Source organism: Hylobates moloch, unplaced genomic scaffold (genome assembly GCF_009828535.3).
Source record: "Hylobates moloch isolate HMO894 unplaced genomic scaffold, HMol_V3 SCAFFOLD_5, whole genome shotgun sequence".
In the NCBI taxonomy this organism is placed as follows: domain Eukaryota; kingdom Metazoa; phylum Chordata; class Mammalia; order Primates; family Hylobatidae; genus Hylobates; species Hylobates moloch.
The window spans coordinates 156,800,598-156,823,188 of NW_026652280.1; the positions used below are offsets into that span (position 1 = coordinate 156,800,598).

Here is a 22,591-nt window from a genome sequence, read left to right on the forward strand (position 1 = left end):
TGGTCTCGATCTTTATGCCCTTCTTAGTACCATCTCCTCTCTGAAACCTTTCCCTACCCTGCCACATTCCACAGCAGAATGAATTGTTTCTTCCTATGAATTCTCACAGTTTTGTGCACATAGGTCCATCACAAAAACTTATCACACTATACCATAATCAGTGGTTTATTTGCCTGTCAATCTCCCTGGAATCATTATTGGGATTTTCAAGGGTATTTATTTACTTATCCTCTTGATATCTCACTTAAAACCTGCATAATCTCTGGCACACAAGTGCTAAATACATATTAAGTTTGAACTGCCTTTAGAGGCTTTGCTTTATTACTTACCATGTGGCCACATTGTATCTGAAATAAAAGAGCCTGCAACAAGAAATTCAGTGCTCTGCAACCTGCCTTCTCATACCATCAGTTGAATCTCTGCTGTCGCCATCCATCCCACCACCATTAAAACATTTCCTGGAATTTCCTACCTGATCATCCTTCCAATCCATCACTCCTTTGAGCAAAACACCAACAAATGCATTGTGTCCAACCATTTTATTTTCCAAATTATAAAATGCACACCATATCACTAAACAATGCATCAACTTGCATTGGGAGGAAAGAATTTTTTTTTTACTAATGAGCAACAATCATAGAATAACTATAGTAGGGTCTATATATGGCTTTCTTCAGGAACTCTTGCTGGCAATCAGTTAGTCCTCGGTATGTAGTTGTGTTTACTAAGGCTTTTGATTTATGCCTTGAAGCAAATATTTGGAACAAATCTTAAAAGTGAATGTTTCTCTTTTTTTTCTTCCAATCCCTGCATGTGAAGTAGCAAGGGTATGAAATAGTTCAAATGTCTGTCCCACTGACAATGCCTCTGTGAAATCACTATTTCAGCCAGAGTTCTTTAGTTTGCATAGAACAAAGGCCCACAAAGTTAGATCAATTAACCTGGAACCTGTGGTATTATAAGGCTGTTCAGTAGGTTCTCATACAGATCCAGGAATAGGCATTGAGTACAGCTGACCTGATGGGGACTGAACCGGGAATTGTACTCCTCCTCTCTGCCCATCTAAATCATTCCATTTCTCATGACTGATTATCTTCCTATTTACCGATAGTTCATAGAGCTCATATTGCCATCCTCTGTGCCCTAACTCTACTTAAACTTTGTGTGCCATTGTAAACTGGCAACTTTTTCTGAGTCCCTAAGTAAAAACTCCCAAGACAGAGAGAGAGAGAGATAAAGAGAGAATGGTAGGAATGGATCTGATTGTCCCAGATCACCGTTTTGAGCCACACAAGCACACAAGTCATACATCTATGGCCACTCTTTCACTTTGGTTTATGTGTCTACCATTTTCTTAACTCAGCTGGGGCCAAGATGATGGGATCAACGTTAAATAAAACATAGGTATTTAGGGCAATTGATTGTGTTTCATAAAGGATGAAACGTGTCTAGTAGAAAAAGCAATATAGAATATCTTCCCTCTAACAGTTCTTAAGTCTGTGCTCTATTCTCAGAGCCAAGCTGTCTCTTGGTAGGCTATGAAAAAAAATAAAAGTTTCAATTCAAGGTATTTTACAGAGAAATATATGACTAAAAATTAATTAATTAATTAACAAATGAAATGAATGATAAGTCAGAATTTGTCTATGTACAATCACTTCTAATGAAAAATGTTTCTGCCAGGCACGGTGGCTCATAATCCCAGCACTTTGGGAGGCCAAAGCAGGTGGATCACTTGAGGCCAGGAGTTCAAGACCAACCTGGCCAACATGGCAAAATCCCATGTCTGCTATAAATACAATAATTAGCCAGGTGTGGTGGTGGGCGCCTGTCATCCCAGCTACTTGGGAGGCTGAGACACGAGAATTGCTTGAACCAGGAGGCAGAGGTTGCAGTGAGCCCAGATTGCACCACTGCACTGCAGCCGGGGCAACAGAGTGAGAGTCTTATCTCAAAAACAAAAAAATCGATTTGGGTTTCACTTTGTACCTGTTCAGGGAGTTTTAACACACATTTGTTAGTTTTAGTGGGCACAGAATGACCTCTGGAATCCAGAGGACTAGGTTTCACTTCATTGTTACTATTATTCACTGTAAAGCTTTGGCAGAACTTATTGATCATTTAAAACTTTCCTTATTTATCAAGTGAGAATATGAATAATAATTGTTCATTAAAAATTATTATGTATTAACTATTGTACTGTGAGATTTACATATGCTACCTTACTTAATATTCATAAATATCATAGGAGCTTAACCCCAGTTTATACAAAGTGAAGATAATAATAATAATAATTGCATTTATCTCAAGCATCTATTGAAGGGCTCTTTATGCTTGAGGCAGATACACTACCTTCATCTAACAGATTAGGTGGCTGAGGAACTAAGAGGGTAATTGTCTGCCCAAGCACACACAGCTCATAAGTGACAGAATTAAATTCCTCTTCCAATCTCTTTCCAAAGCTTCTGTTCTTAACCAGAATACATCACTATCCTAAAATAACCTGCTGCTGCACTTCCTCACATTTGTTGAGCAGAACCAGTGAGACTGTAAAAGTGAAAATGTTTGGATGCAGTCAGTGTCTATATTAGGGATGAGACATGTATGGCATCTGTGTCACCAATCCCTCTCTGTCCACTGACAGCACTGCTAATTGCAGGGGTCAACAAACTCTGGCCCAGCAGTGGGCCAAAGCCTGCAAACTGTTTTTGTAAAGGAAGGTTTTTTGGGACACGGCCACACCATTTCATTTATGTATTGTCTTGGCTGCTTTTGGACCAAAAACAGCAAAATCGAGCAGTTGCAACAGAGATCATATGGCTTGCAGAGCCTAAAATATTTACTATCTGGCCCTATACAGAAAAAGTTTGCCAACCTCTGGATTAGAGCATAATGATTTGGTAACTAAGACACAGCTTCGGATTTGTTATCAACAAATCTGGAGCCATTTTCCTCCTGGTACCCACTACCGGTTGACTGAAATTTGACAAGGAAATAAACCTATTGAATATTCCTGTGATCTAAAACTGTTTATTATTATTACTACTGAATCAAATAGAGAAATGACTGGAACATTGATAAATCAATGGACTCAAGTAAGGTAACAGGAATACCTAGCCGCATTTGGAAATTCAGATTTCCTTTTGCCTGGATTTCTCCTTTTAAACCTTGGGGTGAAAAGTCAGTGGGAATCACTCAATTAAAGTGTTTCTGACTCAGGGGCAGAAAGGGGGCAGAATGGGGAGAATACTGGGCAAACCACATTGTTATCCCATTGTTTCTGGAGATCCTATCCCATGTGGCCTTAGTAGGCTTCCATATCACAGTATGACTAACTGTCACCCAAATGAACGAAATCTGATTCACCACATACTTGAATACAGGAGGAAAAATGTGGATGAAAAAGAGCTATCTGAAAATCTTCAGGAGAAAGTAGAGTATAGAGAGTGAAGGGGGTGGAGTGGGCTGTGTTGCCTATTCTGGTACATTCAGAAATTCTATTTCAAGTCAACTTTAGATTTCAGTATCTTGTTCTTAAATGCCAGGCACAAAATGGCCACAGCACAGCTATCTTAACCTTGAGAGGTACAATTTTCTTAAACATATGCCTTCAGCCATGTACAGAGTAAGCTGAAGGGGCACAGTGCAGCATATGTAGAACAATGGTCTAGTAGCTTATCCAAAAGGAATACTGTGCATGCAGTTTTCCAAGACACCCACTCCTCAGAGACAATGCCAGTGAGTTAATCAACTACTTTTCTGCCTGCACAACTGTGATACCTAAAGCTGCTAGGAACATCATTTTTAGACATTCGTAGGAGGGATTCTTTTTTGTAATTCTACATTTCTTTAACTCCTACCACATGTCTAGGCTTGCCTTCCAGAGACACACATTGCTACCTTTTCAGAGCACTTTTTTCTTTTTTTTTGATCATGGACTAAGGAGCCCTCCTACAGCTGATTGCAGTAAATGCTAAAACAGCAAACAATTTCACTGGAAGGACATAAAATGACCTGCATGCAGGTCCTGTTAGGCGCCCTAGAATGAAGCCTATCATTCTCCTCTCCTTCTAACCTCCTTTTGCTCTTGCCTCCCCAGGAACCATGACTCCCCTCCAGCACCCAAACTAAAACAAAAGGGGTAGTCAACTCTTGACACCTTTTGATTGAAAGTATACTACATACCAAAGCCTAGAACAATGGTAGTAAACAAGGAAGGAATTCAGGTGATTCAGTGATCAAGAATACAATATTCCGATGGCTTAGTGACAGGTAAATAAAACATGCAAAAGAATGGATCATGTGCTGATAGAGGCAATGAATCATACAGAGAAGAAGGGATGGGAGGGAAGGCTTCCAAGAAGAAGATATATTTAAATTGAAGTATAAAAACATGAACAAGACTTAGCCAAGAAACGAGTGGGGAAAAAAACTGTTCCAGGCACAAGGAACAGCATATACAAAGACCTGGAAAAGACAGAAAGCATTTTGCAACTGCAGGAAGACAGATAGAATTAGTTACAAAATTAGGCACATAATCTTGGTGGTCAGAAAGATGTGGATCTGGATCTCAATTCTGTGACTTTGAGCAAGTTATGTAAACTTTCTATGTCTCATACTTTTCATCTGTAAAGTAGAGATTATAACAGTGCTTTTTCTGTGGAGTTACTGTAAGGATTAAACACATATAATTCAAGTGGCATAAAATTAGGCAATCAAAAACTGTCAGGTTATTATATTACTATTTTATTTTATTATTTATATTATTGTGACTATTATTTTTAATATCAAAAAGCTTACTTTTAAACTTTTTTATACCAACCTTTAAAAATCTCAACTGAGAAAAAAAAAAAAAAACTACCTACTCGCCTGGAATTTTATAAAAATTAAATAAAGTAATGCTTGTCTCAAAGTAAAAATAAAAAATAGATAAGTATTAGGAATGCTTTTAGCTACAAATAACAGAAGACCTTCTGGCAGAGTCAATATAAAAACAAAAATATGGGGCAGTTCCAAGATGGCCAAACAGGAACAGCTCCAGTCTATAGCTCCCAGTGTGAGCCATGCAGAAGACGGGTGATTTCTGCATTTCCAACTGAGGTACCAAGTTCATCTCACTGGGGCTTGTTGGACAGTGGGTGCAGGACAGTGGGTGCAGCACACCGAGCGTGAGCCAAAGCAGGGCAAGGCATTGCCTCACCCAGGAAGCACAAGGGGTCAGGGAATTCCCTTTCCTAGCCAGGGGAAGCTGTGACAGACGACAGACGGCACCTGGAAAATCAGGTCACTCCCACCCTAATACTGCACTTTTCCAATGGTCTTAGCAAATGGCACACCAGGAGATTATATCCAGTGTCGGGCTCGGAAGGTCCCACACGCACGGAGCCTCACTCATTGCTAGCACAGCAGTCTGAGATCAAACTGCAAGGCAGCAGCGAGGCTGGGGGAGGGGTGCCCACCATTGCTGAGGCTTCAGTAGGTAAACAAAGCAGCCGGGAAGCTGGAACTGGGTGGAGGCCACCACAGCTCAAGGAGGCCTGCCTGCCTCTGTAGACTCCACCTCTGGGGGCAGGGCATAGCCCAACAAAAGGCAGCAGAAACCTCTGCAGACTTAAATGTCCCTGTCTGACAGCTTTGAAGAGAGCAGTGGTTCTCCCAGCATGGAGTCTGAGATCTGAGAATGGACAGACTGCCTCCTCAAGTGGGTCCCTGACCCCTGAGTAGCCTAACTGGGAGGCACCCCCCAGTAGGGGCAGACTGACACCTGACACGGCCAGGTACCCCTCTGAGATAAAGCTTCCAGATGAACGATCAGGCAACAACATTTGCTCTTCAGCAATATTCGCTGTTCTGCAGCCTCTGCTGGTGATACCCAGGCAAAAAGCATCTGGAGTGGACCTCCAGCAAACTCCAACAGACCTGCAGCTGAGGGTCCTGACTGTTAGAAGGAAAACTAACAAACAGAAAGAACATCCATCCCAAAATCCCATGTGTACATCACCATCATCAAAGATCAAAGGCAGATAAAACCATAAAGACGGGGAAAAAGCAGAGCAGAAAGGCTGAAAATTCTAAAAACCAGAGGGCCTCTCCCCATCCAAAGGAACGCAGCTCCTCACCAGCAATGGAACAAAGCTGGACAGAGAAAGACTTTGACGAGTTGCGAGAAGGCTTCAGATGATCAAACTTCTCTGAACTAGAGGAAGTTTGAACCCATCACAAACAAGCTAAAAACCTTGAAAAAAGATTAGATGAATGGCTAACTAGAATAACCAGTGTAGAGAAGTCCTTAAATGACCTGATGAAGCTGAAAACCATGGCACGAGAACTACGTGACGAATGCACAAGCCTCAGTAGCTGATTCAATCAACTGGAAGAAAGGGTTTCAGTGACTGAAGATCAAACGAATGAAATGAAGCGAGAAGTTTAGAGAAAAAAGAGTAAAAAGAAACAAACAAAGCCTCCAAGAATTATGGGACTATGTGAAAAGACCAAATCTACGTCTGATTGGTGTACCTGAAAGTGACGGGGAGAATGGAACCAAGTTGGAAACACTCTGCAGGATATTATCCAGGAGAACTTCCCCAACCTAGTAAGGCAGGCCAACACTCAAATTCAGGAAATACAGAGAATGCCACAAAGATATTCCTTGAGAAGAACAACTCCAAGACACATAATTGTCAGATTCACCAAAGTTGAAATGAAGGAAAAAATATTAAGGGCAGCCAGAGAGAAAGGTCGGGTTACCCACAAAGGGAAGCCCATCAGACTAACAGCTGATCTCTCGGCAGAAACTCTACAAGCCAGAAGACAATGGGGGCCAACATTCAACATTCTTAAAGAAAAGAATTTTCAACCCAGAATTTCATATCCAGCCAAACTAAGCTTCATGAGTGAAGGAGAAATAAAATCCTTTACAGACAAGCAAATGCTGAGAGTATTTGTCACCACCAGCCCTGCCCTAAAAGAGCTCCTGAAGGAAGCACTAAACATGGAAAGGAACAACCGATACCAGCCACTGCAAAAACATGCCAAATTGTAAAGACCGTCGATGCTAGGAAGAAACTGCATCAACTAACAAGCAAAATAACTAGGTAACATCATAATGACAGGATCAAATTCACACGTAACAATATTAACCTTAAATGTAGATGGGCTAAATGCTCCAATTAAAAGACACAGAATGGCAAAGTGGATAAAGAGTCAAGACCCATCAGTGTGCTGTATTAAGGAGACCCATCTCATGTGCAGAGACACACATAGGCTCAAAATAAAGAGATAGAGGAAGATCTACCAAGCAAACGGAAAACAAAAAAAGGCATGGGTTGCAATCCTAGTCTCTGATAAAACAGACTTTAAACCAACAAAAATCAAAAGAGACAAAGAAGGCCATTATGTAATGGTAAAGGGATCAATTCAACAAGAAGAGCTATACTGTCCTAAATATATATTCACCCAATACAGGAGCACCCAGATTCATAAAGCAAGTCCTTAGGGACCTACAGAGAGACTTAGACTCCCACACAATAATAATGGGAGACTTTAACACCCCACTGTCAACATTAGATCAACGAGACAGAAAGTTAAAAAGGATATCCAAGACTTGAACTCAGCTCTGCACCAAGCGGACCTAATAGACATCTACAGAACTCTCCACCCCAAATCAACGGAATATACATTCTTCTCAGCACCACATCACACTTATTCCAAAATTGACCACATAGTTGGAATAAAGCACTCCTCAGAAAATGTAAAAGAACAGAAATTATAACAAACTGTCTCTCAGACCACAGTGCAATCAAACTAGGACTCAGGATTAAGAAACTCACTCAAAACCACTCAACTACATGGAAACTGAACAACCTGCTCCTGAATGACTACTGGGTACATAACGAAATGAAGGCAGAAATAAAGATGTTCTTTGAAACCAACGAGAACAAAGACACAATATACCAGAATCTTTAGGACACATTAAATTTCCCTCTACACATGTAGAGGGAAATTTATACCACTAATTGCCCACAAGAGAAAGCAGGAAAGATCTAAAATTGACACCCTAACTTCACAATTAAAAGAAGTAGAGAAGCAAGAGCAAAGACATTCAAAAGCTAGCAGAAGGCAAGAAATAACTAAGATTAGAGCAGAACTGAAGGAGATAGAGACACAAAAAACCCTTCAAAAAATCAATGAATCTGGGAGCTGGTTTTTTGAAAAGGTCAACAAAATTGATAGACAGCTAGCAAGACTAATAAAGAAGAAAGGAGAGAAGAATCAAATAGACATGATAAAAAATGATAAAGGGGATATCACCACCAATCCCACAGAAATACAAACTACCATCAGAGAATACTATAAACACCTTTACGAAAATAAACTAGAAAATCTAGAAGAAATGAATAAATTCCTGGACACAAACACCCTCCCAAGACTAAACCAGGAAGAAGTTGAATCCCTGAATAGACCAATAACAGGCTCTGAAATTGAGGCAATAATTAATAGCTTACCAACCAAAAAAAGTCCAGGACCAAATGGATTCACAGCCAAATTCTACCAGAGGTACTAGGAGGAGCTGGTACCATTCCTTCTGAAACTATTCCAATCAATAGAAAAAGAGAGAATCCTCCCTAACTCATTTTATGAGGCCAGTATCATCCTGATACCAAAGCCTGGCAGACACACAACAAAAAAAGAGAATTTTAGACCAATATCCCTGATGAACATCGATGCAAAAATCCTCAATAAAATACTGGCAAACCGAATCCAGCAGCACATCAAAAAGCTTATCCACCATAATGAAGCGGGCTTCATTCCTGGGATGCAAGGCTAGTTCAACACATGCAAATCAATAAATGTAATCCAGCATATAAACAGAACCAAAGAGAAAAACCACATGATTATCTCAATAGATGCAGAAAAGGCCTTTGACAAAATTCAACAGCTCTTCATGCTAAAAACTCTCAATAAATTAGGTATTGATGGGACGTATCTCAAAAAAATAAGAGCTATTTATGACAAATCCGCAGCCAATATCATACTGAATGGGCAAAAACTGGAAGCATTCCCTTTGAAAACTGGCACAAGACAGGGATGCCCTCTCTCACCACTCCTATTCAACATAGTGTTGGAAGTTCTGGCCAGGGTAATCAGGCAGGAGAAAGAAATGAAGTGTGTTCAATTAGGAAAAGAGGAAGTAAAATTGTCCCTGTTTGCAGATGACGTGATTGTGTATTTAGAAAACCCGATCGTCTCAGCCCAAAATATCCTTAAGCTGATAAGCAACTTCAGCAGTCTCAGGATACAAAATCAATGTGCAAAAATCAGAAGCATTTCCTATACACTAATAACAGACAAACAGAGAGCCAAATCATGAGTGAACTCCCCTTCACAATTGCTTCAAAGAGAATAAAATACCTAGGAATCCAACTTACAAGGGGCGTGAAGGACCTCTTCAAGGAGAACTACTAACCACTGCTCAATGAGATAAAAGAGGACATAAACAAATGGAAGAACATTCCATGCTCGTGGATAGGAAGAATCAATATCGTGAAAATGGCAAAGGTAATTGATAGATTCAATGCCATCCCCATCAAGCTACCAATGACTTTCTTCACAGAATTGGAAAAAACTACTTTAAAGTTCATATGGAACCAAAAAAGAGCCCACATTGCCAAGACAATGCTAAACCAAATGAACAAAGCTGGAGGCATCACACTACCCAACTTCAAACTATACTACAAGGCCACAGTAACCAAAACAGCATGGTACTGGTACCAAAACAGAGATATAGACCAATGGAATAGAACAGAGACCTCAGAAATAACACCACACATCTACAACCATCTGATCTTTGACAAACCTGACAAAAACAAGAAATGGGGAAAGGATTCCCTATTTAATAAATGGTGCTGGGAAAATTGGCTAGCAATATGTAGAAAGCTGAAACTGGATCCCTTCCTTACACCTTATACAAAAATTAATTCAAGATGGATTAAAGACTTAAATGTTAGACCTAAAACCAGAAAAACCCTAGAAGAAAACCTAGGCAATACCATTCAGGACATAGGTGTGGGCAAGGACTTCATGTCTAAAACACCAAAAGCAATGGCAACAAAAGCCAAAATTGACAAATGGGATCTAATTAAACTCAAGAGCTTCTGCACAGCAAAAGAAACTACCATCAGAGTGAACAGGCAACCTACAGAATGGGAGAAAATTTTTGCAATCTACTCATCTGACAAAGGGCTAATATCCAGAATCTACAATGAACTCAAACAAATTTACAAGAAAAAAACAAACAATCCCATCAAAAAGTGGGCAAAGGATATGAACAGACACTTCTCAAAAGAAGACATTTATGCAGCCAAAAGACACATGAAAAAATGCTCATCATCACTGGCCATCAGAGAAATGCAAATCAAAACCACAATGAGATACCCTCTCACACCAGTTAGAATGGTGATCATTAAAACGTCAGGAAACAACAGGTGCTGGAGAGGATGTGGAGAAATAGGAACACTTTTACACTGTTGGTGGGACTGTAAACTAGTTTAACCATTTTGGAAGACAGTGTGGCAATTCCTCAAGGATCTAGAACTAGAAATACTATTTGACCCAGCTATCCCATTACTGCGTATATACCCAAAGGATTATAAATCATGCTGCTATAAAGACACATACACAAGTATGTTTATTGTGGCACTATTCACAATAGCAAAGACTTGGAACCAACCCAAATGTCCATCAATGATAGACTGGATTAAGAAAATGTGGCATATATACACCATGGAATACTATGCAGCCATAAAAAGGATGAGTTCATGTCCTTTGTGGGGACATGGATGAAGCTGGAAACCATCATTCTCAGCAAACTATCGCAAGGACAAAAAAACCAAACACCGCATGTCCTCACTCATAGGTGGGAACTGAACAATGAGAACACTTGGACACCAGATGGGGAACATCACACACCAGGGCCTGTCATGGGGTTGGGGGAGAGGGGAGGGATAGCATTAGGAGATATACCTAATGTCAATGATGAGTTAATGGGTGCAGCACACCAACATGGCACATGTATACATATGTAACAAACCTGCACATTGTGCACATGTACCCTAGAACTTAAACTATAATAATAAAAAATAAAAATAGAAAAGGGGGTATTTTTCTTACATAAAAATAAACTTGGCGATAGGTGCTTGCTGGTATTGATTTAGAAGGTTGATGCTGTTTGGGCTGACATTCTGAAATTTTCTTGAAATTTCCACTCTTCTTCTTTCTCTAAGGGCAGAAAGGGATGATGTATTTTCTCGCCCATTATAAGGGTCATGGCCTACATGCCTTCTACATGAAAGATGGGTTAACGAGAGAAACGCATAACAAACTTAGTCAAAGCTTTATGTGACATGGGAGCCTTCAGAAATGAAGAACCAAAGAGCCAGGGAAAGCTATCTATTTTTATGCTTAGGTACAATGGAGAATAAATGGCTGCGTAGAAATCTGATTGGACAAAAGGTATAATATAATGGTAATAGACTAGCAAGGGACGGGAGACGCTGTAAGGCTTGCCTGTTCAGATTGTTCTTGGTTTCTGTGTAGCATTCTTTCCTCCCAGGTATGGGGCAAGAGCCCTCTGAAATGAGAGTCTTCAAGAGAAAAATTAAAGGAGTGACTTTCTAGGTTTTATGGCTTGCTTTGGAGGAGAAATTTGGTTGGTGTGTTGTCTCATCTGCCATTAAACCAGACTGCCAATCTCAAGAATAGGTCAGTCCAGTTAAACAGTTAACAACTGTATCTCATCTCAGGAGGCAATGTTGTAGGTGAGCTTTCACCAAAGTTAGGCTTTTATGTAGTGTAAGCAATCAAGTATTTAATAAGATGTATTTTTAAGAAACAAAGTAAAAACAAAGGTTAGTAGAACAAACTAAACTCAATTTTTGAGTCCAGAGGGCACCCGGTCAAGATTTTCTAGATGTTAGTCTCCAAGTAGCTTCAGCTGAAACAAGGGCAGGCAGTGGTAATTTGAACAAATTTTCTTGGTTTACTGTTTGCATGGGGTGCCCCAGTGAACTTCCTGAATAGTCTATGCAGCAACAGGCATGAAGGTTGTTCATACACAAGTCGTTGTGGTAATTTATCTGAAGTCTATATAAAGTGATCCAGCTTCAGCTTGCTCGGCTTCAGGAAAAGAGCAGTTTTTTTGTTTTTGTATTTTTTTCAATGATTCCAAGCCAGAAAGTGGGAGAAAAATTAGTATTAATTATTTGAAGACTTGCAGCCAGAAAGTGGGAGAAAAATTAGTATTAATTATTTGAAGACTTGCAGCCAGAAATGGGAGGAAACTAGAAAATTCAAGAATGCAGTCCAGATTTTAGGTAACTAACAAACTTTCAAAAACGATAAGCTAGAATCTAATAACAGGTACACTATAATTTTCTTCTGAAACAGAATTTTTGTGTACAGTCACCCCCATTTCTACCAAAAATAAATCAGAGTAAGACCGATTTATTTGCAAAATTGGTTTAGTTTCATTCAACTTGACCTGCTTATTTTAAAAAGTGCAGCAAGAATAGTGACTGACCAATAAGCTCTCTTTACATTTGCTTTGCTGGTACTTCTTATAAGAAATCTCAGTGAGGAATTCAAGACAAGAAGTCACCATCAAAATTAACCTGTAGGACCTATAAACTTGGATAAATTTATTTCTGCTTGAGGTCCCCAAAATATCCCGAGGTTTCTTGGTCTGTTAGGAAGTGAGAGTCTTTACCTACTTGAAGGGTAACTGTGTGGACCACATATTTAAGGTAGCAAGCCAGTTTTTTCAAGGAGTTCTTTATTGGCTCCATAAAGTCAACCCCAGGTTCTTAAAGTTGTCTGACCTCAAATGAAAATAAGGCATTCCAAAAAAGTTTTGGTAATAAAACCAATATTTCTATTTGTATCCTGTTATAAGGATAACAGATTTATATTGACCTTATGCAAATAACTATACCGCCATAAGAATAAAAATACTCAGGCCAGGTGTGGTGGCTCACGCCTGTAATCTCAGCACTTTGACAGGCCAAGGCAGGCAGATCACTTGGAGCCAGGCGAAATCCTGTCTCTACTAAAAGTACAAAAATTAGCCAGGTGTGGTGGCAGGTGCCTGTAATCCCAGCTACTTGGGAGGTTGAGGCATGAGAATCATTTGAACCCAGGAGGCAGAGGTTGTAGTGAGCCAAGATGATGCACTGAACTCCAGCCTGGGCAACAGAGAGTGAGACTCTATCTCAAAAAAAAAAGTATTCTTTAATAAGAATACTTATGAATAATATTTTTTAATTCTGAAGGAATCAGATAATCAGACAGGTGAAAAAAAGTAAATTTTTATATTTTTGTTCATAAAATTATAGTTTACCAAATGACTGTAAGCTATAGCTAGCTTAAACAAAAATAAATTTCTTAAATCTGAATAACAAAACTTTTATTAAAGCAAAAAATTTCAAAGAAAATGTCATAAAAACTTTTTTTTTTCTTTTTTGAGACAGGGTCTCACTTTGTCACCCAGTCTGCAGTGGCGTGATCCCAGCTCACTGCAACTTCCACCTCCTGGGTTCAAGTGATTCTCGTGCCTCAGCCACACAAGTAGCTATGATTACAGGTGCATGCCACCACCACCACACCCGACTAATTTTTGTATTTGTCATAGAGATAGGCTTTCACCATGTTGGCCAGGCTGGCCTTGAACTCCTGGCCTCAAGTGACCCTTCTGCAGCAGCCTCCAAAAGTACTGGGATTACAGGCATGAGCCACTGCACCCTGACAAAAATATTCTTATCAGTTAATTTAGTTCCATGTGATTAATTATTGTTCTGTTTGATTTTGGTTACCAGTTTCATGAAGCCATCTGTTTCTTCATTAGAGTACTGAAAATTCTTACCCAGTCCAATGATGTATTCTTTAAGTTATCAGAAACCTATACTCAAGAGTACTTTAGAGTCTTTTTCATGAATCTTCCTGAAGAAGCAAGTTTGGACTATAGCTGATTAAAAGTGCTTTTAGAGAAGAAGGAAAACAATAACCAAATATGAATGACAAAGAATGGCCATGTATGACAAAGAATGGCCATCTATGAATGACAAAGAATGGCCATGTATAAAATCAGGTGAGAGACTTCATTATAAAAATGATGCAACTTACAAAAAATTTTGGTTATTTCTGTGGTATACAAGATTTTAATATAATAATCAAAATTATGAAAGATTTCTAGGAATTCTATATAATTTTTGGAACACTATCAAAAACATACTTAGATGTTGTTGATATTAACATATATATAAGTTTAAAAGGTTTAGCAACACTTATAATATTATTTGACAATGCATCCCATGTAATTTAACATATCAAATAAGACTTATTAGTTTAATATCTCTCTTTTATAAAGTGAGAGACACATCCTTTAAGCTTTCCAGGTACCCAACTGAAAAATTCCAAAGTTAATTCAAAGTCAAACAGAGTTAATTTAGAATTTGACTTTGGGAAGTTTGTCAAAAATGTCAAATGGTTTAAAACATATGATTAAATATGAGCTTGGCTATCTATTCAAAATGACAATAACATATTTTAAAGGCAAATGCAGGAGGTTACATATTGTGAACAATGACCTAGCTCTTTTAATACTGAGAAGACTCACTTTTTATTAATAAAAATAAAAATAATCAAGGCTGGGTGTGGTGGCTTAGGCCTGTAATTCCAACATTTTGGGAGGCTGAGGTGTACAAATCACTTGATCCCAGGAGTTCAAGACTAGCCTGGGCAACATAGTAAAACTCCATTTCTACAAAAACTACAAAAAATTAGTCAGGCATTGTGGCATGCACTTGTGGTCCCAGCTTGGGACTTGGAGGCTGAAATGAAAGGATTAGTTAAGCCCAGAAGGCGGAGGTTGCAGTGAGCTGAGATCACACAACTGCACCCCAGGCTGAGTGACAAAGTGAAATCCTGTCTCAAAAAAAAAAAAAAAAAAAAGTAATCAAACACCTAATAACATAAAGCACAAGAAATTATTATTATTTTTTGAGACAAAGTTTTGTGCTTGTTGCACAGGCTGGAGTGCAATGGTGCGATCTCGGCTCACCACAACCTCCGCCTCAAGGGTTCAAGTGATTCTCCTGCCTCAGCCTCCTGAGTAGCTGGGATTACAGGCATGTGCCACTACGCCCGGCTAATTTTGTATTTTTGGTAGAGACGGTTTCTCCATGTTGGTCAGGCTGGTCTCGAACTCCTGACCTCAGGTGATCCGCCTACCTCAACATCCCAAAGTGCTGGGATTATAGGTGTGAGCCAATGTGAGCCACCACGCCCGGCCTAGAAATTATCTTGACAAAACACAAAATATTTGTTTCCTAACAAATTATTTAAAAGGAGGAAAAAAAAAATCTTCACATTCTCAAATATTCCAAGAAAACTTCATGATTTTAAACTAAGAAAAAGAAATTCTAGTTAGATCCGTGTAATATAGCTAATTTTAATAAAACCTTATGAATAAATTTATCCAATCTCAGTCATCTTTGACTGATAACACAAGGTAAAATTTTTACAAACATTTTATAACTTTTTGTTATGTCCATAAGCTTTTTTAAAAAAAACATATTTTTGTAACTTTCTTTATCAAAAACATCTTATTTTCTTCACAGAGTTGTTTCTCTATACAGTCATATCTCATTTTGTTGCTCTTCATTTTATTGTGCTTTGCAGATACTGCATTTTTAAATAAATTGACAATTTGTGGCAACTCTAAGTTGAGTGAGTCTATTTGCATCATTTTTTCAACAGCATGTGCTCACTTTGTTTTTGTCAGCATTTTTTTTAGCAATGAAGTATTTTTAAATTAAGGCAAGTACAATTTTTTTTCAACATGATGCTATTGAACACTTAATGGACTACAATATCGTCTAAACATGACTTTTATATGCCCTAGTGATATGACTCCGATGACTGGAGGAATATCAGGGTCCTTAGTCTCATGCCTATTTTGATAAAATGACATGGACACACATGGAGTGGTTTTAAGGAGCGGGAAGTTTAATAGACAAGAAAGAAGGAAGAAACTCCCCAACACAGAGACAGAGGGAGGGAGGGCTCCAAAGCCAAGAGAGGAAACCCCTTGTGCAGCGGAAAAGTGGCTGCTTATATGAGGAGGCTGGAGGAGGTGGTGTCTGATTTGCATAGGGCTCAGGGGCTGCTTTGACCAGACAAGTCATTTACGGAGCCGTGAAAAACCTAGCCCTTCCACCCTAGCCTTTTAATATGCAAATGCAGGGCACCATGATGTTCTACACACGTGGGGATATGTGGGGGCAGCCATGTTGCCAGGCACATGTGGGGGCAAGGAAGAAGATAGTGGTAATTGACATGTTTTGGTGGACCCAGATTCTAAGGGGCCCATTTGCATATCAAAGTTCGCTGACCAAGCCTTAAGAACCAGGGCTTTCCTGCTAGGCAAAAAATGTTTCTGGAGCTGCTTAAAAGAAACAAAAACTTCCCAAGGACCCCTTTTCCTCTTTATTTGCCTAAAATAATTTCTTAATAACTCCTATTACACTGGGAAATCAAAAGTATGTATGACTCACTTTATTGCAGTATTCACTTTATTGCAAAGATCTGGAACCAAACCTGCAACATCTCCAAGGTATGCTTGTAATTTCTAGTAGCTGAGTTTTTATCGTGAAGGGTAACTATCAAGTTCTAGAGAAGAGTGTAGAAAATTTACAAATCAAAGGTACAGAGAAAGCCTACTATCAGAGAGCAATCTTATGGAGGCTATGAACTAGATTGTAAGCCAGTGACTGAGGAGACATCTCACAGCTGTTTAAATGTCTCCAAAGACCCACCTGAGTGGACGAGTTATCCATTTCTGTTACAACTGAATTGTTGCATTTTTCTCGATTTTTGTCTGAAGTTCTCACTAGAGAGTGTTTATAGACACTAGTGAGAGAGATGGGCTTATCAAGAAAGCTACTCTATGGTAGAGCCCCGATTGGGAGGATAATTAGGCTCAAGTATGTCAATTAAGTGAGACACAGAGGAATATTCAAAATGAATCCTGAGGTAACATAAAATTATGGGAATTTACTACAGGATTTTACAAGGACATACACAGATGGACCTAGGAGAAGGTTTAGAAGCCTAACTCAAGTCTGGCCACAGAAACCAGAGTCCTTCTAAGAAGGGGTCTTAGAGGAGCCAGTTTAAGAAGATTTTGAGTCCCCTTCCCCACCCCCCTAAAAAACCAATGATATTCTACATTCTCCTCAGCAAAAAAATCTTGCCAGCAAGAAAGAAAAAAGAAGGGCTGAGCATATAGTTAGCAGGGATTCAACAAGAGGAGTTCCAGTCAACTAAGTTCCCATGGAAGAAGCCATATCCAATAGCGAGAACACAGAGGCCTTAAAAAAAGTAAAGCCTCAATATCAGCTTTCAATTAATCAGACTTCTGACCACAGAGTTCTTTGGAGAAAAAAACAAAACAAAAAAAACTTTTCAAATCTTTTATTTTCAGATTTCAGCCAGAACAAACAGCGACTGCTTGAACTACTTGTGGCTTTTTTTTTTTTCTGCTTTTAAACTGAGGCCCCTACCAAGTGACTCAAAACCAAAATCAGTAAGTCTTTTATGACTTAACCAAGGATGAAAGAGATGTCCTGAAAAGAGGGTGCAAAAAGATATAGTCCTCCCAAGATCCAGAATCATCCGCAAAAGACAGTCAAAAAAAAGAAAGACTTTTGTTGCCACAGAACTAAGCAATGAAGGCTGAGACCAAAAACAAACAAACAAAAACAACAAAACAGGCCTCTTACGAATTGGAACCTCTAATAAGACAAATTCCCCTGAGAGCTGACACTACATGACAAACAAAAACATTCAGGCTCTCAGCCTATTTGGATTGGCTGCCTGATGTAAGCTGATACTTGCACCCCCCAGTTGGCAGAGACCAGAGAGAATATTCTCACTGATCATAAAACCAAACCTTCAGGACACAGAACAAAACAAATAGGAAAGAAATGGCTGTCTCTGGAAAGGAAAAGATCAATAACAAATATGTACTTCCAAACCAAATTTACACAAAAGACACAATCCAAACAAATGATTTCTTCCTGCTAATCTGAATTTGGGAAGGAAGGGATAAAAAGAAATGCTTACCTTCCATTCCTAACTGGGCACTACAGGCAGAGATCCAGGAGAGGTGACCTTGGTTAAAAAAAAAAAAAAATGTGTTTTGTTGTTGTTGCTGTTGTTGATTTTTTGTCAGTTGTCCCAAGCTCTGGTGTGAGTCAGGTGTTTCAATGGCCCCACATTGGGCACCAGAAACTGTAGGGGCAGGAAAGGGGTGTGATAACTTGATATTATAGGAGGATCAAACGTAGCACTTACTCACCCATTGTAAGTGCTGTGTTTCATCCTCCTATAATAAAAGATAGGTTAACAAGAGAAAAGCATGACAGGTTTGTTTAATCAAACTTTGATGTGACACAGGAGCCTTCAGAAACGAAGAGCAAAAGACCCAGGGAAAACTGTTTTTATGCTTAGGTTTGACGAAGAGTGGACGTCCATGCTGAAATGTGATTAGTCAAAAAGGGTGATTGAGTGGTAAAAGACAGAGAAAACCTAGTCGGACCTGTCTGTTCAGATTCTTCTGGGTTTCTGTAGAATTCCTTCCTCCTAGATATGGGCCAGGACCCCTCTGAAATGAGGTGCTTTAAGGGAGAAGAGAAAAGAGTGACCTTTCTACGTTTTATGGCTTACTTTGGGGAAAGGGTTCTAGTTTCTATGACCCACCTTAGGCAAGAGGAATTCTATGACTCACTTCAGGAGAGAGCAGGACAAGGTCAGAGAGAGATTTTGCTTCTGAGGCTCTCCCATCTCCTTTAGTTCAAAGTACTCAGCATGCCAAGGTGCCATACTTTGTGGTATCATTTTCTGAGCCCCAACGCTTGGGTCACATATGGTAGCTTCAGCTCCTGACATTAGATCCACATCCAAGGAAAGAAAAATGAGAAAGGGATGATGCCAGGCAGATACGTCCCCTTCTAATAGGAAAGCGAAACCTCCCCCAAAACATTCAGGAGACTTCCATCTACCACGTGTTAAGCACAGCTGCACACAGAACCAAGCAATGAAGCTGTGTGGCTACCGTTGGCTCAAGGAAAACTGAAATATGAGCGTCTATCTGGGCACATTGCTCCCCGATCTGGAGTTTTGTCAGCAAAGAAGGAGTGAATGAATATTAAGAAGCAATCAACAGTATCTGCCACAGTATTATTTACTGAACCTTCCACGTGCCAAGCTCTACACTGAGATCTTTATATAAATTATTTCATTTACTCCTCACATTTAATACAATAAGGCTTTTTCAAATTAGGAATTTTTTTTAAACAGATAAGGAGATAGTGGCACAAAAAAATGTAGACAACACAATTCAGCTACAAGGTGGTGAAAGTGCGTTTCAAAACCAGATATTTTAACCCTAGAGCTTAGAGCTTCGCATTGTTGGGTTGATGGGAAAAAGTTACACACACACACACACACACACGCACACACACACACACTTATAGGACCTCTGAAAAATTCTCTTATACCTATGAGCTATTATTGTTGCTAGAATATAGCGTGTGAGATCACATGCTTTACCCTTCCTCTGAAATTTCACCCCACAACTCTGGCACTCAACATTTTACAAGCGCTTCTGTTAAACACTAGACATATCTAGAACATTCCCCCATTCCCCACCTTGACTGGGCTTCTTGGGTTAGAGATTATATTTTATATTTCTTAACGTTCTCCTCTCCGTCAGTGCCTTGCTCTTACTCAACTAAAAAGTGAATGCTGCTAGTAAAAGCAACCAGAGTGAGTTTTTAAATTCAAAAGGCCTGAAGTCCTGCTTTCCTAGGCATAGGGTCTACTCCTTAGCAGCTTCAAAGGGGCTGTACTAGAGCAAGAAGGAAACGTAGGCAGGGGATTCATGGCTGGAGACAGACTTCACAGATACTCTCTATTCTCAGCTAATTAGCATCTTCAACTCCTCTCTTGCTCATCTTAGATTCCTCTCACTGTTGCTTTGAGAGTTTAAAATCGGAAAAATACTGTATTTCCTATTATAAACAGTATAATAGGAACACATGACATCAATGTCCTAGCCTAAGGACTATGAGGCTTGGAATGTGTATCATCACCAAACGTCAATAATTTAAGATCTATTCCAGTATAGAATACTGCAAGTATATCATGCTATGCTGTAAATATAACACCTTTATAACTACAGCTCTCAGAGCTCGAAGCATGTGCCTAGACCCAAAACAGATCCAGCAGTGGGTCCACTTAAAAAAAAATCAGATAGTATCTCTGTGTCTCTGTTTTTCATTAAACATTATGCTTGAGAATAATTTAAGCTCAGTCAGTGTCACAGATTTATTTGCCCAAAGTTACTTTAAAAAAATCCATTTCCACAGAGATCCATCGGCATTACCACTTTGCGTTGGAACCTGTGGTCAAGCAATTAGTAACAGTTCTCAGTTGGCGTCCTTGTCTTAATGATCCACAGGTACAGAGAACTTCTTTAGTGAGGAGGCTCCAGAAAGAATTCTGCTCTTGGATAGTAACTTGACAATCAAACCTGAGAATTATTAGGAAAGAGAATAGCCAAAGCAGAAAGGAAATGGGACAGCTTTGTATTGTAATTAAAATACAGGAATCATATACATGTGGATTTGAATCCTAATACGTATGCACTAGCTGTGTGAACTGGGGAAAGTTACTTAATCTCTTGAGTCTCATAGTTTTCATCTGTAAAACAAGAAGGATATGATACAAATATCTGACAGAAGGGACTTTAAATTAATATATGCAGTGCCTGTTAGGCACCACGGTTAGGCATTCTATAAATGACACTATTATTTACATGAGACACACAGGGCAAAAGAATTAACAGCACATTGTTTATCATAGGAATCTGATCCCAGAGGGGCCAGTAGAACGAAGGAAAGGCTTTTCTTACTAAAGAAAAGCTTTCCTCCAAGCTCACTTTATCTTATGCCTTGCTATTCTGCCTCCTCGGCTAGAGTGGCTATTCTGAAATATCCATGTGCTGGCTCCATACTATCCTACCGATAGCTATCTGTCACAGCCATCATGCCCACTAGCACTGTGAAACTTTTGTTTCCAAGGTAAAAGATAACAGTTCCAGCCATGATTTTTTTGTCACTGTTGGTTAAATGGATCAGAAGGATCAGCTGCATACCTCTCCCACAAATAAGACCAGCACATTGCCTACTGGAAGGAGATCAGCATATTTGAAGGAGTCAGAGCCTCTCAGGTCTGCTTTTAAGAAAACAAAGTGTTTTCTACTATGATAGGTAGCCCTGGAACAAACAGTCTCACCTGCCAACAATGCAGGTTGAATAGATTGGCTATAAGTTGGTGTAGGGGTGTTTTCTGTGATCCTCATAAGTTTGTGGGTGTTTTCCATGACCCTCTTAAGTTTGTAGTTGGGACAGACTCCTGCAACAAAAGACAGATTAACAGGAGAAAAACAAGTAGGTTTACAAATACATGCAGTGCACTTCACATAGAAGAAACTTCAGTGAAAGATGACTCAAAGCACTGGCTTAAAAACCTGGCTTATAGAAGAACTTCAACAAAGAACAATAAAGTTTAGGGAAGTAACAGGACAAAGGAAAACAGTTTAAGGCTTCCAGAGGTGGGAAACTGTGGGAAGGTAAATTTATGAAAATAAACTAATAGAGCAAGGCTTGTTTGCATATTCCTCTGGTGCCATCTCTGGGCTGATAAGAACTGTCTCCAGTAAAAGAGAATTTCTATCCTGTCTTCAGGCAGAAAAGGAGGATAGAGAGAGCTTCTCTCCCTTTGCTGCTTATTAACTGCCTTTAGTTTAAAAATTAGAGGTTACCTTCTCTATGTTAAAGAGGTATATTTTGGGGTGACATATTCTAATTTCCTTCACTGGGACTGAAGTCCCTAAGCCTAGCACAATGGGAGTGAATAGAGCAAGGTGAAACTGTCCGATGAAATAAGATCATGCTGTATTCTGTTTCATTGGTTGATGTATCTGTTTTTGTCCCAATACAATGCTGTTTTGGTTACTGTAGCTCTGTGGTATAGTTTGAAGTCGGGTAGTGTGATGCCTCCAGCTTTGTTCTTTTTGCTTAGGACCGCCTTGGCTATTCAGCCTCTTTATTGGTTCTATATGAATTTTAAAGTAGTTTCCTCTAGTTCTTTGAAGAATGTCAATAGTAGTTTAATAGAAATAGCATTGAATCTATAAATTGTTTGGGGCAGTATGGCCATTTTCATGATACTGATTCTTCCTATCCATGAGCAGGGAATGTTTTTCCATTTGTTTTTGTCATCTCTGATTTCTTTGAGCAGTGATTTGTAGTTCTCCTTGTAGAAATCTTTCACCTCCCTAGTTATCTGTATTCCTAGGTATTTTATTCTTTGGTGGGAATTGTGAATGGGAGTTCATTCCAGATTTGGTTCTCAGCTTGACTGTTGTTTCTGTTCTATTATAAAGATACATGCATGTGTGTGTTCACTGCAG

General features: G+C 39.3%; 1 long non-coding RNA gene across 1 annotated transcript in view; it reads right to left on the minus strand.

Moving 5' to 3' along the window:
* The window catches only part of LOC116468408 (uncharacterized), a 121,313-nt gene that overhangs the window by 69,982 nt on the left and 28,740 nt on the right, over positions 1-22,591 (minus strand). The window contains exons 2-3 of the long non-coding RNA XR_004248051.1: positions 21,412-21,531; positions 18,178-18,225 (exon numbers count right to left, since the gene is read on the minus strand). This is a non-coding gene — a long non-coding RNA (uncharacterized LOC116468408). The remainder of the gene's footprint in view (positions 1-18,177; positions 18,226-21,411; positions 21,532-22,591) is intronic.